A 14,316-nucleotide genomic window follows, 5' to 3' on the forward strand; every position below is an offset into this window, starting at 1 on the left:
CTTGTTCTTTATACAATCATATTTCATGACTTTATGTTTATTTGTGTATTTCCTTATATAATATGCCTTCTCACGTAACTTGTTCATACTGGAACTGCAATAAAAGCAGTAAAAAAAATCCCGAATTAACGTTCCATAAATTTCCAGCAAATGAAAAATTGTAAGTATTGTAGTAAAAAAAAATTTACAAATCAATTCTACCTATTTCTAACATAGAAGTGTTAAAATATAATATTTAAAAAAGAGGGTATGTGGATGTTATTCTATTGTACAGAAGGTTAAAAGTGGGTAACTAAATAGATGGTATTAAATATGAAATCAATAATTCATACCTTAAACCAAAAAATCTGAAAAATATTTAAGCACAGTTTTATTTTGTAGACATTTTAAGTTCAAAGTTGAACAAAACTAGATCCCCTAAATTTATTTAAACATGTATTTTTAAAAATGTTGACTATATAGCTGTAAATTATGGATTAATCGATGTAAGAACCAAACTGTAATTAATTTTATTTTAATTAATTAACTGTAAGTAAACATTTGGATTACAAAAAATCCAAAAAAATTATAGAATTTGCTCAGAACACTTTAAAAGAGAAGACTATATTATTTGGACAGATACTAAGAGGTAAAGTAGTTATTTATATATAATATTTAAAAAATATAGCATTATAGCATATTATACAAAATATATGTCTCCATGGTTAAGTATTTTAAATACTAACATATTGCTTGTTATTACATGTTTTGTAGGTACATTTCCTTTTTATATTTTCACATAATTACAACACTATAACTAATATAGAAATATATACATAACCCATCATTTTATAAATAATATTTTATATTTAGATGTACCTAGGTACATTTAAATTTAAAATTCAAACCACAATAACCTTATATTTAGTGTTCTTAAAACCAAGCAAAATATTTAAGTATTCAAAATAATATAAAATAAACAATTGATATTAAATTCAATGTATTTAATGATATATTTCCAAACATAATTTATACACATTCTATATATTTTTATTTTCCTAAGTACAATTTATATACTATAGAGTTAAGAACCAATCTAAGCAAGTTCTTTCTTTTAAACAATATGTACTTAAATACAATTGAAAAAAAAAATGGGACTGTTCCTAATCTTGAATTAGAGTAAAAACTTATCTACTTCCAGAATATTACACAAAGACTCATTACCAGCTAATGAGGTATCAGACCAAATGGAAACCAGAAAACCTGGTTGGAGTCCAATTAAGTCGAAAATCTACAGTGGTACCTACATTTATAATACATATAATACAAAGAAAATATTTTTTGTAATCTGATATATTTACCACAATTAGTGTATCTGTTTATTCCTTCTAGATTTAAGTTACGCCTCAGAAACATCATCTGTACATAATTCTGAAAATGGTCAAACCTCTATAGTTTTGAACTTAGAATCTGGACCATAAGAAAATAAAATGGATGAATCACTTACATCACTCCCATCGTTTGATACCAGTATTTGAAACAATTGTAATCTACAAAGAATAAATTTTACATGATTATTAATTTTGACTTCTAGGTCAGTGTTTTAAGATTCCAGTGCACAAACATTCAAAGACCAAAAAGTTGTTTAAAATACCACATACCTTAGTATTTGGTGACATGGACTGTAACTATTTATAATTACAATAACAATAATTTTACCAAATACTAACTATAGTATTTGATTTTACACTTTAAAGAATTTGTAATATATTTTTTAGGTCAACCATTAATGAAGGATCACAGTTTGGAATCATGTAAGAATAAAACAGACATTTTGAAGACAACTATTAGAGCCTATCAAAAAAAAGTTTCAACTAAAAACTCACAATTGTTGAAACTAAAAAAAATGTATAAAGATAAATTGAAAAAACTGAGAAGTTACGAACTCGCATATTCTTCTATCCAGAATAATATTTTATTTAAAATACAAATAAGATTAAATAGATTTAAAAAACTAGGACGACGATATAAAGATAATGAAAAATGCTTTGCTTTGGCCTTATATTATAATTCACCAAAAGCCTACAATTTCATGAGCAAATATTTATGTTTACCTTCAGTTAGAAGTTTGAGAAGATGGTTGCAGATGTTAGATGTTTCTTGTGGTATTAACAACAATATTCTACAAATATTAGAAAAGAAATTTGAGTCTCAGCCAAAATCCGAAAAAGTCATCTCAATTGTTTTTGATGAAATGTCGTTAAAACAATTAGTGTCATACAACTCACAGAACTATAGTGTGTCTATATGGGTTTGAAGACTATGGTCCAGAAATTGATTTAAAAATGACTAAAAAATGTAATCAAGCACTAGTATTTATGATAAAAGGCATTAAATCTTCTTGGAAGCAAGTCATTGGATATTACTTTTCATGTGGAGCTACTTCAGGAATGCAACTAAAATCAGTGCTAATGAATGCTATATTTAAACTAAAATCCATTGGATTGATTCCTAAAATTGTGGTTTGTGATCAAGGTACTAATAATCAACAACTTCGTAAAATCTTGAATGTGACAAGCGAATTTCCTTTTATAACTCATAATGAAGATAACATTTATTTTATGTATGACACACCACACCTACTAAAATCAGTTCGAAACAATTTAAAAAAATATAATTTGATTTATGAAAACAAGTGTTACTCCTGGGATGATATTGTACAATTTTACAATTTAGACAAAAACAAATCTCCAAGACTTGCTCCTAAAATTAAGGATATCCATATACAATTGCCACCATTTTCACCCATGCGAGTATGTCTGGCCTCTCAAATTTTAAGTCACTCAGTTAGTTCAGGGATGATGACATTAATTGCCCATAATATGCTACCTTCTAAAGCCATTAATACTGCAAACTTTATTCAACTTATGGATAACTTATTTGATACATTTAACTCTATTTCTTTCAAAGAATCAAAGATATACAGAAAACCATTAACTGAAAACTCTAGTCATTGGCAACTTTTGAATGAAGCTTGCGAAGTATTGACAAAAATACATGTACAAAATAGAACGGGTAAGCAACCACCATGTATCACAGGTTGGATTGCAAACATATCATGTTTGAGATATTTATTTGAAGATTTGAAATTGAATTTTGATTTTGAGTTTCTTCTTAGTCGCAATTTAACCCAAGATTGTATTGAAAGTTGGTTTTCAGTAGTTCGAGCTAAGGGAGGAAATAATACAACTCCTGACTCTACAAAATTCTTCTCAGCAGTACGCATTTGTATGGCAAATCAGTTATTAGATCCATCAAAAGAAGCAAACTGTGAAATAGATAGCAATACGTTTTTAACTAAATGTGATGAATTACTTAAACATAAACCAAAACTTCACCTTAAGTTACAACACTTGAAAATTTCTCCAAAATGGAACCCTGAAGACGATGATATTCTTAGTGATATGAACAAAACATTCATCACACAAAATATCCACGAAGAAAATGCTGTAGCATATGTTGCTGGGTGGAGTGTTTCAAAATTGAATCACAATGAATGTCTTCAAAAGCTTGCAACCAAGGAACCAGAAGTGAATTTGGCATATATTCATATTTCAATGAAACAGTATGAAGGTGCTAAATTGTTGTATCCACTTCAACCAACACTAGTTTATGTCCAAAAAGTTATCTGCCTTTTTAACAATAATATTTACAAATTAATTTCAAGTAGTAGGGTAAATATAAAATTGAGAATGATCAATTTAATAAATAAATTTTTGTTTAAGACACTGGACATATGTTTAGAATGTCAATATTTGTTAGTCGATAAAATTTTAAATGTCACTATTAACTCTTTCATTAAAAAAGAAAATAATTATTACAAAGATGTTAAAAACAAAAAATTAAAAAAAATAGTACATATGTAAATAATAATATTTCTATTTATATAATTTTCCTTTTAAGTTAAAAAACTATTATCAATTTATAACAAACTTATTATGTTTATTATATTATTTTTTTTTTTATAATTACCTACTAATTTTTCTTCGACATTAAGTTTCCAGTAGAAATACTACAACAGATAATATTAAATATTAATTTGTAGTTTGTATTATATGTTCATGGTTGGTACCATCAAACTAAAAATTAAAATATAACAGTTTTTCTTTATCATAGGTTGACTACGCCCAAGGAGTTTTCATATAGGCAACCACCACGATTTTAGGGGGATATGTCGCAAGTATTATAACACTGACTGTCACGTATTCTTATCTATAGTATTTGGTACCGCTACCGTACCGCGAACCTCATACACAACAACAGCTATTCACTCTGCGAACGCCGCGGAACATTCAACATACTACCGTGGTCTCGTCGTCTCCTGCATTGTACATTATTTTACGCGGTTTATTGTTATACAAAACAACAGCTACGTGCGGTGCAACTCCTTATGTTATAGGGAGCTATTATATGTACCTATTATAACTATTGACGCGGTCCCGCGTAATAGCCGTTTGAATTCAAACGGCCTGTGCGCGGAAATCCGCGCCGTCTATTCTCTCTGTCAACCGCCAATCGACGGCGGTCGACACCGACACGCGATAAGCGCGCCTGGAGATGTCGACCGCCGGTACCGCGAACCGTGTTGTAGCAAGTCAGTTCTACGACCGCGCTAAGAGTGACACGCACACCACGCACCAACCGTCCTCGCCGTGTCGCACGCTCCTCACCAAAACCACACATTGTGTTTTTTTTTCGTTATTTCGAATTTAATCTCTGCTTGTCGTAATAGTTTCTGTTTTGTAAAAAAAGAATAATACAACGCAACCAATTTACGACCAATACAACGTGTGTTTAATTTTTTTTTGTTAACACCATCACGCTCACCTTTGTGGGATCCGTCCAGGACCGCCACACTATTTTAATACTATAATAATAATAATTATTATTAAATAATTGCATTATTAATTTAAAAAAATATTATATTCTGTGCATAAGTAACAGCACACCGACCGATAACGTGACTATTATAGGTACATTAAGTTTCGTCTCGGCGCTCGGACCTCTCACTCGTATTATATATTACAAAATAATTAAATTGTCCCGAGATATCAAAGTAAAACGTACTTCGAAAAAATAATTGAAATCCTCAAAAAATCTACTTCGGAGAAGTAAAAAAGGCTTTCTGTGCGTAAGTTGAAGAGATTGGGAGAAAAGATAGAACTTTGGTGTTAATAAAGATGTGAAATCAATCTCAAAGTTCTGTGCCAAAAAGGGCCACGGTTGAAAAAATAGAATTTGGAGCTTATTAAAGAAGTGAAATCAATACCCAAATTATGTGCCTCAACTTGAAAAAATATCTTATTCAAAAAAATGTCAAGATGTTCAACTGTACAAACATTGAAAAAAATATTAGCACAGAACGGCGTACAATAATAATGTTGACTTGTTTAGTTGTTTACGAGTTTAATTGTCTGACTAGAACTTTAGTTGATTATCTGTAATTCACGCCGTTCATCTGTGCTAATATTTTTTTTCAATGTTTGTACAGTTGAACATCTTGACATTTTTTTGAATAAGATATTTTTTCAAGTTGAGGCACATAATTTGGGTATTGATTTCACTTCTTTAATAAGCTCCAAATTCTATTTTTTCAACCGTGGCCCTTTTTGGCACAGAACTTTGAGATTGATTTCACATCTTTATTAACACCAAAGTTCTATCTTTTCTCCCAATCTCTTCAACTTACGCACAGAAAGCCTTTTTTACTTCTCCGAAGTAGATTTTTTGAGGATATTATATATAATAGGTATTTCCATTTAATTTGTCGGTCTACATAATAAATAAATTTTATTATAGTTTTATATTTTACATATTCTCTATGTAAATTGTATGATATTTTAAAGTACCTATATTATAGAATTTATTATTATAAACTTCTTATGATTTACGATATAATATAAAATACTTTATCATGGTTAAATATATTTAATATAAAATATATCTAGCCATGTACATTATAATATTATATTAATATGATGAATACCGTCGTTTATTATTGACTATTGTCTATTATTGTGGTTACTTTGCTTCCTCCAGGGTAAAATAATATGATGATAATATTCATTTTTGTCAAACTTTCACTCTCTCTAGTCTACTTTTTCGTACAAACGTCGACATTATATAGCAAATGTTCATTTACTAGATTCAATATAATTCATATATAGACAATAGACATATTATAGTATTATAGTTAAGGCCCGGATTTATATATGCATTTGCATATTTTTTTTTAACAGTCCAAAAAGTAGCTAGATAAGCTACAAATTTGAATCTTAAACTAATGTGTTGATGTGCAAAATTAAATGTTGCATATTTTTGCATATTTAGACCATTTTAAATTTGTATGCATATTTTAGCATTTTTCTTAAATAAAATGCATATTTACAAAAAAAAATAATATTAAGTTATATTAATACTAATAGGTACTTAACACTATGTCCTATATGTAAATCCCGCGAATGTGGAGAGAAAAAAATCATTACAATTTACAATTACATATACTAACGCTATACTTCACTATAACTAAATAAAGTTTAATTTAGGTACCACTACGATTTATTGTCGATAATGATCTCGATAATGAAAAACTATATAGTAATAATGGACTGATGGACCATTTTTTATTTAGATACAGTTAAATTATTTCAACTAGGCATTTAATGCATTTTTTTGTTCCATATTACATAATTATTTATTGAATTATATACATTTTTAAACTAAATAAATTTAATTAACATGCATTTTTGTTCACATATTTTTGCATATTTTAAGTTCATATTTGAATGAAAATCAGTGCATAAATGCATGCATATTTTGCACATTTTTAGTGCATATAATTCCGGGCCCTAATTATAGTATATACCTATATTATAATGTTATAGTTATAATATTGGAGTGAATTGTCAAACTTTTAGATAAAATAATATTAACTGCTTTGCTAAAACGTTGACGATAGTTTACTATTTTATTATTTTTATATTGAAAATTATAATAAATATATATGTATAATATATTATTACTAAAAATATAAATTGTTTATGAATAGCATAAAACCAGTCAAAACAATAATAATAAAGAAAACGCAAATATTCATCTGAACACAAGTACCTATATTGAAGTATATTTTTTTAGAAATCCTGTACACATAAAACCTAGATTAGCCTACATTATCATGCATATTATTCATCTCTTTCTGCTCAGAATCAAAAATTCAAACATGTTTACTTTTTTTAGTCTACTACATAATGATAATTATACCGATAAGAATTTAAATTGAAATAATAATTATATTTTCTTTATTATATAATTTATTTTACTATCAACTTATTTAAGTCTTCCCAGATAGATATGCCAGTATATTAATATGAACTAGGTATTATATTTTACGCGGTGGCATTGTCAGAAATTTTCCAATGTGGGTGGAGTTTGGATGATGACTTCTAGAACAATATATATGTAGGGGGCTCTGGGCGGTATAGTGGCAGATACGCATCCTAATTATTATGATTTATGATATTTAATATATTATAAATACGGTCAATTATGATGGGGGGGGGGGGGTTTAAACACCAAGAACCCTCCCTGTGAGTACACCCATGATTTTAATATAAATATAATTATATTATACCTTATTTACCTATTATAATATAAACACAAACACTTCATTTACTTATAATAAATTATTATTATTATAGGTAAGTAATATTTACGGTTATCAAATTTGAAAATATTTTTAAAATATATTTAAACTTAAGTTAGAAAATATTTTTAACTTAATATTCTATAAAAATATAAAAAGTATCTTATAAATATATTTTCAGAATGATCATTTTAAAATATTTTTAAAATATGAATCTTCAATAAAAAAATATAAATTACGCAAATGGTTTTTTTAAATACATTTAAAAAATATAATATTACGAAATATTTTCTTCGTGATCATGAGAGAATATTTTGTAAATATTGTCATATTCTGATTGCTGTGTGGGAATACACTCCTACCTACCAAATGAGGCTTAATTTGTGCATAATAAGTGGTTTTTGCACATAAATGGTTCTTTTTTTTTATACACCATTACTTCTAATACTTCTTTGCACTTCTGTGCACTTCTGTTATATAACCTATACTTCTAAGTAGGTTCACAATATTTATACACCTACTTAAAATCCCCTGTTCAATATCCACTTCACTGATAGCATAATATGATGTTCAAATCAGTTTATTAAAATAATAATCTGTATTGAATTTTTTTAGAAGCAAAAAGAAAAATCAGAAGTTTTCAAGACATGTCAAATTCGGATATCGAAATGCCAATAAAAATATATTTAGCCGGAGCAGCGTTTAGGAAAAAAAAATGATGTATGTGTATGTTTTATTAAAAATTGTAATCTACTATATAAAGGCAATAATTATGTTATATTTTCTATTATGTTTAAAAAAATGTATAAAAAGGTAATAAGAAATACCTGAAATTAAAAGAATTCTTAGTTAAAAAATTTGAAAATGTATTGAATTTATTTATCCTAAACTGTTCAATAATCAATAATACATAACAAAATACATGGGAAATTTATGTATGTTTATATTCATAAACAAGCTGGTGTATAATTGATATATTTATATACCAGCTACAATAATATCTAACCAATAACTATTAATATTATAATTGAATTGGCACCTCAAACAATATAGTAAAAACTATATAATAATGTATATCACTGTATTACATTATCTATTAGTCGTTTATAACTCAATAACTTAATAACTCCACACAAAAATAGTTGGGTAAATAATATTATACATTTTTACACTTAATTCATTTAATTTACATATAATATATTTACTTGCTGAAATACAATTAAATATATATACATATTTATATTGTACAACTACAAACTATTTTAAACATTGTGACATAATGAAATCACAACAGCTTGATTATTAACAAGCTGAGAGAAAAAACATTTATATTTTACAGTGTTTAATACAATATTATAAGGATTTTATATATGATTGGTATTAATTAAATAAATGCCAACATGTCTACTGGGCACTGGCTTTATAAATAAATCATTTATGGTTAATATTTTTACAACAGCTAATTGTATAGTATTATCAATTTTTGAATTTGGTTTAAATATATTTTGTATTATTGCAATACTACCATCATCTAAGATAATACATTTATCCTTCGGATTATTACAGCTAAGAACATAATTATTAGAATTTAATGTAATTTGGTTATAACAAATAGTCCCAAAATTTGAAATATTTTCATTTATCTTAAAAGATTTAATTAAATTATCCTCATCATAAGTTGAAACTACAATCAGTTCTTCTCTTTCAGATGCAGTTATTTTATTTTGAATTTCTGATAGTGGGTATCTACAACACTTCATACATTTCTTTAGTATCTGAAGATAGTTTTCATATTTAAATGAACTATAATTATCCAAAGATCCATGCAAATGTGCAAAATATGGTAAGTGGATTAAACTGTGGACATTATAGTTAATAAATTGGGGACCATAAAGAGATGAATAGTTTTCAACAAATTGTCTTAAAAGCTTTAATGCTGAATTATTATTTTCATTACTAATATGATTTGAGCATAATATTCGAATCGATACAACTAATAGAAGAAAGTGTTCATAAAATTCTTTTTTTAAATTCGACTTCAATACAATAACCCCTGTATACAGAAGAATTTCTCGAAATTCTGTAGCTTTCCAATATTCAAGATCGTCAAGGGATCTTGGCAGGCGAGCAAATTCAGAAGGTACTAACTTTCTTAAATTGAATAAAGATTGAGAAATATTAGATTTTTTTTTCTTCTATAATTCTAACTGGTTTTTTCCCTCGTATCCAAAACTCAAGAAGGCGTTTCATTACCCCTTGACAAACACAATGCATGTAATCGAGGACAACTGTGCTTGTCACATCTATAGGAAGTTCTATTAAAGGACTAACACCAACTTTATGATACTCGGGATTAGATTTAGACCTAAATGAATCATAACTACGTAACGGAGCAGATAAACTTAAAAAACATACTCTTTTTTCTATATAATCTCCTTCTACTTCACATGAATTACAAGAAAAATACCCATTATGGTTCTTAGCATTTAATAAGAACGATTTCGCTGGCGCGTCAGCCACAATATGAACAATTTCAAAGTTTATTTGTTTATTTTCAATTTTAATACCACAAGTTAATAAGTTTTGTAGCTCAATTATAAATGGTCTAAAAAATTCATTTACATTCCCAGGTTTGCTTTTATAACTATGGTAAATACCAACGGGAAAAATCTTTTTTACAAAAATAGGTAAATTAATAAATGATATTAAAATAGGCCAAAACTGAGTTTTTGAACTTTTTGCTAGGGGTAGGCCATTAATATTAAAACTTAATTTAATTGTTATGTTATTAGGAATATGTTTTATCTGTTTAACTAAATGTGGTTTAATTATATTTAATATACCTATATCTAGATATGAACCATTTTGGATTTCAGTGATAGGATGATTAGCCTTATGTCCATCATGTATAATAGTTCTAATATCCTTTGGAACCTTCAAACCAATACTACGTAGAATGGATAATATTTCGTTGGCACTTCCATGAGATACATTAAAATGTACTGCCCACTTACGAAGTCTTTTTATTAAGTCTTGATTTGAATCTTCATTAGTAACATTTTCTCTTTCAAAAATTGGGTGAACTTTTTTTGAAATATCCTAAAACAATATAGTCAAATTTATTAATAATATGTAGAAAAAATAAACTTTATCAATACTAACATTATAACATGCACTTGACATTATAGGTAACATAATTTCTTCTTGTAAATGTTGATTTAATAATGGTTCCAAACTTATTCCTGCATTGGTTGGCATTACATTGTTGTGCTCAATGGAAGGTTTTATTACTTCTATTGAATCAAATGTTTGATTAAAAATCTAAAGAAAAATTTCACGTTTTAGATCAAATTATTAACTTTCGAACAAAAATATTTGAAAATTCAATAGGGTTACAATGGATTTAAGAATTTTATCATAATTATTTCTTACTTCAAGTTCATTCTTAAGTCGCCTTTTAAATTGTCTATTAGATATGGATCCAATATTTTTAACTCTTCTACAAGATGTTATAGACCCTAAAGAAAAAATTGAATATCAGTATTTATTCAAAACAAAAATAAAATGAATCATAAAAAAATGTAGAGATTGGTAATGCAACAAATTATAATAAAACAACTCATTTTATTGTGTATAAAATAAAATATTAAACTTCCGAACTACTTGGTTGGAAAAACTACAAAATGTCAATTTTTACAGGTTGATACAATTTAAAGTTAGGTTGAAACTATTATTATTGTAAATGTTCAGATTGTTTTTCTCTGTCAAATCTAGTTTTTGCGGTTCTAAACCAACACTGGACATCTAATTCAAAGTTAGAATCTGAATATTGGAAATATTGATTTTTGATTACACCTATTAAAAAAATGTTTTTTCAGTACACAATTCTATAGCACAAAAATAACACTACACACTTTTCATTATAGCAATAATTGTTAACTCCTGAATTCTGAACTTTGTTACGTCTTTCTCAAAAGCTCTTCCGGTCCACGAACATTCAATTGCCAATTTATTAGTAAATAGCTTGGAGAGAATTCTCCTGATATTATTTTTTGCATCAACACCACCGACAGAGCAAAGCATCTTTTGCTATGAAATATAAGTTATGAATACAAGAAAAACAGAAATAAATAAAAAATAAGATTATCTGATTTTTCTACTTTTTTTCTACTTACAAATTTTTCATTCATATCGCTATCTGAATTTAATTTATTTTCACATTCCAAAACGCTCACTTTGGAAGTAAAGGGAAACTGATCTATGAATTGTTTATCTGGAATGTTTGACAAAACTGGTACCATTTGAGAAGTTTGTGTTGCTACTTCAGTTCTTAAGCTACTAATTTGATTCAGCATACGTTCGTTCATTAAGCGAATAGTTATCATCTCATCCAGAATCTTTTTTAAAATACTTTGCTGATTTTCTGTTATACAATACCAATTAAAATTATTTATTTATATCAGGGTATTTTCCTATTTTGGTGATAGCAATTTAGCATAGAGTAATTTTCTCAAACTTTTTTGTATAGTGACCCACAAATTATAACATAGGTACATAATTATTAAAATACACTATTACTCAGTTCTAATACTATGGTCTATGCATAGTCTGCAATCAAGATGAACAGAAATCTATTTTTTTATTGATGTCCACCCAAAATTTTTAAATAAAATTTACTTAATGTACTTAAAGTCCAAAAAACCTGGAAAATATTTTTAGAGTATGTTTTAATTAAGTACATTCATACAAATATACAGTACTATATTTTTTTTCAATATTTTTTAAGTCTGAAGTTGCAAAAAGAATTTAAACTATGGTTTTTGAGAAATGTTAGTTAACTGGTCCAAGTTGTAGCACCATAAATACAACTTAGGTAAAATAAAATATTTAAGGTATATGAATAATGGATAATATGCAGTATATGGGTAAACTTTTACCAAAAAAATTGGATATGTATAATGAAAAGAGTAAAATATATGCGAGTTTGAAGTTTAAAACCACCCTAGGTATTTAATGATAAAAAGTTAGTAATAATTATTAGTTACTAGTTTATCAAATAATCACTTATATAGTTATAAATTATAATTGATTTTTGTTTTACCTTCATAATATGTTCTTGAACTTGTGTTGGCATCATTTGAAGATATTAAGGGTTGTGACTGTTGTGAGGTGCTAAAATCATTTTGATATCCTTCAAAATTAGGAATCTGTTTATAATAATAAATAACATTTTACAATAATAAGTAATAACATATTTTGTTACATAAATTAGGCATAATTTGTTTATATTTATTAATTAATTACCTGTTCTAAAATGGACGTTTCTGCCGAATGTTGATTTGTCATTATTGACATACCTGTATATATCGGAGTTGTAGATAATTGCGGTGCACAGTCTATAAAAGCAGCCATATCGTGCGAACCAATCAATAAACTATTTGATACAGCTGGAGCAATAACAAAACCATTATCTAAATACAAAAATTTAAATTAAATATTAATTATTAGATACCTATTGAAATGCTTTTTGTATAGTTTTTTTCAGAATCAATGTAAATAATAATAATATGCAACATTTAAAAAAATAAAATGCTATTATTCACCATACCTTCATCATCTGTACTGTCAATCTCTGGAGTAGTGCATCTTTTTTTTGCTACTGGTTGTTCTTCATTATCAGATGTCACTACTCAAAAATGCCATGCTTTACCAAAGTTTTCTAGTAGTTAAACATTGCACTAATTAGTTTATATTTTTACTTTGTTTACTTATTAAAATACTGTAAATTAAATATGGTTTTTATTCTTACCGTAAGTTTTGTTACCGCCAAGTATCTTAATTTCATACCGTGTCCAAGAATTTTTCGGTTTCACAGCTTTCTTCAGATCATCGCTAGTCACAGATCTTATTGGTGGCCATTTACAAAATTTGATAGTGCTAGTGATCAACTTTTCTGTATTATTTTCCACCAGCCAATTTATGGGAAGAACACTATAGTCTTTAGTGTCTATGAATTTTGCTACGACCCATTTCATAGGCCAATTCTGGAATTTCATTATAATAAGTTATGATTGACAATAAAATAATGTAAAGCAAAAAACTCGATAACATGGCGTAACGTAGGCGTAAGCTCTAGCCCTCTAGGTAAAAATTACTCATCAGTGGAGTGCCAGCCAACCATTTGAACATGCCGTAGTTATAATAGACATAGGTGATAGGTAGCTTATAAATAATAATGAAATATGAAAGAGGCCTTACCTTTTTATTCACATCGGCCATAGTATTCGAAAATGTAATTGTTTATGCGATTATTTAATCGTAATAACTAATAACTTTAAGTAATGACGATTCAAAACACTTTATATAAAACAATCAAACAAATCGACGTCGTCGTTAACAGTTTTATTCTCACCAGTTAAGACTATAACCACAGTTTAACGTAATAAAATATTAAACAAATATTAAGTAATTAGGTATAACGATGGTGGAGAACTGGAGACAGCGAAAAAGCAGGACTGCAAGAGTCAGAATGGCGGGACCGCGGATTATGCGACAGCATGCAATGACAAAATATGACGATGCCGCCCGCCAGTCGCTGATAGCCGCTGTATTCCACGAATTACGGGTTTACTAAT

The 14,316-nt window shown here is 27.5% G+C and overlaps 1 pseudogene; it reads right to left on the minus strand.

Annotated features, from left to right (window-relative positions):
• Positions 1-8,943: 8,943 nt before the first annotated feature.
• LOC149063257 (uncharacterized) lies at positions 8,944-13,960 on the minus strand (annotated as a pseudogene).
• Positions 13,961-14,316: the final 356 nt, after the last annotated feature.

This window comes from Diuraphis noxia, unplaced genomic scaffold (genome assembly GCF_037042655.1).
Source record: "Diuraphis noxia isolate RWA-SAM2 unplaced genomic scaffold, SU_Dnox_SAM2 contig0001, whole genome shotgun sequence".
Taxonomy (NCBI): domain Eukaryota; kingdom Metazoa; phylum Arthropoda; class Insecta; order Hemiptera; family Aphididae; genus Diuraphis; species Diuraphis noxia.